The 5010-nt window shown below is 43.2% G+C and overlaps 1 protein-coding gene across 1 annotated transcript in view; it reads right to left on the bottom strand.

Annotated features, from left to right (window-relative positions):
• The window catches only part of FKBP1B (FKBP prolyl isomerase 1B), a 43063-nt gene extending 38597 nt beyond the window's left edge, over window positions 1-4466 (bottom strand). The window contains exon 1 of the mRNA XM_019613323.1: window positions 4375-4466. The gene's annotated coding sequence lies outside the window, so the exon portion shown is untranslated. The remainder of the gene's footprint in view (window positions 1-4374) is intronic.
• Window positions 4467-5010: the final 544 nt, after the last annotated feature.

The following is a 5010-nucleotide window of genomic DNA, read 5'->3' as shown; positions in this document are numbered from 1 at the left end:
CTGGTCTGCTGGTTGGTGACCCTGCACACAGCAGGGGGTTGAAACTGGGTGATCATTGTGGTCCTTTTCAACCCAGGCCATTCTGTGATTCTATGATTCTATGAATAATGATAGAAAAGTTGCAGGTGAGGAGCTATGCACACAAATCTTATTTGAGGGCACACCACCAAGAGCAGGAGGGCCAGAAATCACCTTCCCAGGATGAAGGTTTGATGACACTGTCAAAGCACTCAGAAGCTCAGCAAAGATTCTGTCACGTTCAGGGCTGTTTCTCACCAAAAGCCAAAGGCTGCATCATCTTCACCAATCTTTGAGAATTCAGCACTGCTGATTCCTACTCCCAGACTCAACAAATTTAAAAATCACAGGAAAGAAAACTACAGCAAATGGCTCGGCTCTGTTGATACACTCCAGGACTAATGATACCGTAATTTGTTTACTGGCTTTGCTATCACTGCTGCAACATAACCCAAAGACCCAATCAAGATTAGGAGGCCATTACATTAGGCACGGGGATGGAGGCAGTCCATACCCCAAATTACTGGCAATCTATCTCCACAAGGCAGACAAAGTACGGCGATCATTTTGCAGACAAAAAACAGAAGGAGTGAGCAGACTGCCAAAAGCTTTCAGAAGCTTGCTCAAGGAAATCTATGACAAAAGCATGACATAAACCATCGCTGCTGGAAGTGCATTTCGGTGCCAACTCACTGCCATATCCACTAATCTCATTACTTTGCTGTGTCAGGTTGCTTTTCAGACAACGTAGATGCTGGATGATCAGAAAAAGTGGTTAAGTTAATTATATTTCTTAACAAAGATATGGAGATCTGATCATATTCTTGTCACGGAATAAGATCAGGACCAGGTTTCATATTCTCTCTCAGTCTTCCTATCTAATCACCTATTTGTGTACTTAACTAAGGCTGTGCCAAGCTGAAAAATTAGCAGGTGATTTACAGTACCAAGTTAGGCTCTAAGGCGCCTTATGGAAGGGCAATTAGGTACTCCTGAAGGGTAATCCAAAAATCCTGCTCTAATTGAACACAGCCAGGAGTTACTCCTAGGGGAGGAAGAAAAAAAATATTTGCTTAAATATTAGACGAGATGTTCCTTCTAGTCTCTTCCCTAATGAAGTTGCACCTTACCTCCTGCTGCCACTGGAACTTAGTCTTGTTCATTGAGGCATCACAATGTATTTGTGAGTCAGACCACAATGCCTGCTCCTGGGGTTATGCATCTAATTGGAAAAGGAAAGAGGCAAAGCTGCTGCATATAACAGCCTGATAGCTGAAGCACTGGCAGAAGTGCAAAAACTCACAGTTCTCCCTCATTTGGAGGAGATTCCAGTACTCACTTCCCCCTTCTCAGGGTTGTCAGACTAGAAATCTGGTGAATCTCTACCTTGAAGGTGCACAAATCAAACAATAGAGAAGGTGACCAGCCAGGACTCTGAAGCTCTGCCAAATATGGAGGACAGCAGACTGTGGTCCTCTCTGGACATTTGATGCAAAGCCCTGGGATGCTCAGCCTCTCACCTGCTGCAGATGGATTGTCAGGACAACTCACACAGACAGCTTGCTCCTAAAACCCTTTCTCCCAGATGTGTTTTGGAATCAATCCACAGACCTTTCACTCTTGCAGCAGTAGTCTGCTCCTGCCCATGCTCTCTCTGCCAAAACTCCTCATCCCATGGGGAACGGGCATCTATGGGACTCGAGGGAAGGCAAGATGGGGAAGTAAGGCAAAATAGAACACACAGCCCAGTCCCTTACTTGACTCTCATAGAATCATAGAATGGTTTGGGTTGGAAGGGACCTTTAAGACCATCTCCTTCCAAGCCCCTGATGTAGGCAGGGTTACCTCCCTCTAGACCAGGTTGCTCACAGCCCCATCCAGCCTGGCCTGGAATGCTTCCAGGAAGGGGGCACTTCTCATTGGAAATTCATAACTTAAGCCCCTTCTTGGCCTCCTCCTCCTTGCTGGAAATTCTCAAAACATGAATAACAAGCAAACAGACAATGTTTTTTTCTATGTCTGCTCAAAATAAAATAACCTTTCAGGGAAGCAAGGAACCAACTGCATGCCAAGGAGCTGCATCATTGTAATATGTGCACTGGTATGGGAACAGTGAGGAGCAAAGCAAGAAGATATGTAACCAACCAAGCTGTCAAAAATGATGCACCACTGTGTGGGAAAATCAAGGGCTAAAAGAAGTACAAAACGAATCCTATAGACTGCAATACAACTCCTTCAGCTCTCTCACAAGTGCCTGAACCAATTTGACATCCTCTTGCCCATGGCTCCTGTGCCCCTTCACTGCTGTATGTTCTGGATATCTCTTCAGATATCTCTGGAACTTTGCTACCTGCCTGGTAAAACAGGACTGCTATGAGCATGCTGAGGATAAACATGAAGTACCATAGGGCCTAATGAGATCACACAAATAAGACAGATCATTTCAAGATGAATCCCAGACATGTCTGGACATCAGTACAAAGTCACATCACATTCAGATTATTTTAATTATTTTAATTAAAACTTGACATTTAAATTTTGTATTTTCCCACATGGAATCAGAGAATCATGAAGGTTGGAAAAGACAACTAAGATCCCCAAGTCCAACGCCAACCCACCCCATCACGCCCTCAGTGCCACATCCCCAAGGTTCTGGAACATCTCCAGGGATGGTGACCCCACCACCTCCCTGGGCAGCTGTGCCACTGCATCACTGCTCTTCATGAGAACAAATTTGTCCTAACATCCAACATGAACCTCCCCTGACACAACTTGAGGCCATTGCCTCTCATCCTATCTCTACTACATCCAAGAAGAAGCCTAATGTTTTGCAGTCCATTGGAAGGAAACACCTTATACATGATTCACAGGTTCCCTTTAAAAATACTGCTACCAAAGACAGCTTAAACAGCATTGAAGGCGAGACTGTGAGTTTCATCTGACATTATTCTAATCTGGGAATTAGAGAGCACAGCACCAACAGCAACACACATGGAGGAAGCACAGTTTAGGCTGGGGATTGATTTAATGAGTTTTCATAAAGTCTTCTATATCAAAAGCCAGCTTATGGAAGTCTCAACTAAAACATCTGTCTAATGCCATGAGCAGCATGCAGCACCTTGTTCTCTTCCCAGATTCATTGCTTGCACTCCCTCTGAAGTTACCCAGCAGAACTGCACTCTGTGGCTGCCAGAGACCATTGCCACCACCTCTACGCACTGCCACCTCTGCATTCTTTGCCTCTTTCACCTCTGACATTCACATGTGTCTAAATCCAACTGGAGGCGGGAGGTGACAATTTTGTTTCAGGAAAACTTCTGCATTTGGGGGTTGGAACAGAAACGTATCTTTCAGCACCTTCACAAATATAGTTTCACCTATACACTATTCTCAGATCCAAGGTGCAGGGAAACATCTGCAAGAGCTGAGACTGGCATGGGAGATCCATGTGTTCGACTTTCCCACTATTCTAACTCACATTAGAAACCCGACATAAAATTACTCTGAATATATAAGTGTATGCAAGAGCAAACCCTGACTCCTCATATCCTAAGCTGGTATGCTAACTGTGCTCGCTCTGAGGAGAGAGATTATTGAAACTATGTTGAAAAGCTTCTTGAAAATATAAATGTATACATTTATATATATAAATATACATAACTTCATTAATTATATCTAGTGAAAACATCTAGTGATGTTTTACATTCTAAGGAAAAGACCTCACAAAATGGCAGCTCTCAATGTGAACACCACAACTGAGGACTCAGTCTGCAGAAGTCTTTTTTGGACGATTTACATAACTAAATACAAAAGACAACACTGCAAATTGATTTAAAGAACATTTTGCCTCTGTGCAAAGGTGCAGCATAAACAGCTCCATCAGCTAACTCACCACTTAAGATCCACACGTGCCCATAAAGCAGGTGTTAACCAGACCTTGAATTGATCTCTTCAGACTGGAATGAATTCCACTGCCAATACACAGATTCTTTTAAGATATAAACAATCATTAGTTGTCTGTATCAAGATCAGAGACTGGAAAAAATACGAACCTGGCATTTGCACTGCTTCATGCTCGATTTCATTTGCTCGTGGAATGACTTAAAGAATTGGGTCTGCAGATTCATCTGTCAACTTGTCCCCACTAAACACCACTCCTGACAAATTCACTAGCACGCACATCTAGATATTGCAGCCTGAACTACAAGTCGAACATTCAGAAATCCATCACAACACAATTAAATCGATTATGAACAGCAGCACAAAGCAAAAAATCCAACAGCCACGATTGAACTGATCCAACACTCCTGGGCATAACTCAGCTGGCATGGACACAAAAAACAGAACATGCCTTACCTGTGTAGTGCACCACACATGTCTGCCCCTTCTTTGGGAACGTCCGTCCTGTTAAAGTGAAAACAGGTTATTGTATATTTTGTCTTTGACCCCTAGAACTACACAGGTGTGTATTTCAAGAAGAAAATGCCAGTCTGAGATTTGTGTCTTATCAAACCACTGATACAAGGGGCAGGAACTGGTAGGATTTGGGTAGAACGTTCCAGCTTGGCCAAGCTGTTAGATCAAATCATGTTTTACTCACACTAAGTTAACTTTCCCTGTATCTGTGTGTGCATAATATATGCATTTACATTCCCAACATGCAAAAAGACTGTCAAAACTTCGGGGACTGCAACCTGAAAATTCTCAGAATGTTTTTGTCATTATTTTTTCAAATAAAGTCTTAGTTTGGCATTGTAAAAAAAAAATCCATCTGTATTCCCTGGGCAGCTCATTGCAGTGCTTAACAACCCTTTCTGTAAAGAAGTGTTTCCTGATATCCAATCTAAACTTACCCTGGCACAACTTGAGGCCATTTCCCCTCGTCCTGTCACCAGTGAGAAGAGACCAGCCCCGCTCTCACTGTAAGCGCCTTTCAGATATTGGAAGAGAGCAATAAGGTCTCCCCTCAGCCTCCTTTTCCCCAGATTGAAC

This window comes from Meleagris gallopavo, chromosome 2, assembly GCF_000146605.3.
Source record: "Meleagris gallopavo isolate NT-WF06-2002-E0010 breed Aviagen turkey brand Nicholas breeding stock chromosome 2, Turkey_5.1, whole genome shotgun sequence".
NCBI classification, from domain to species: Eukaryota; Metazoa; Chordata; class Aves; order Galliformes; family Phasianidae; genus Meleagris; species Meleagris gallopavo.
The sequence above is the reverse complement of the archived record's forward strand: the minus strand, read 5'-3'. Positions and strand labels throughout refer to the sequence as shown.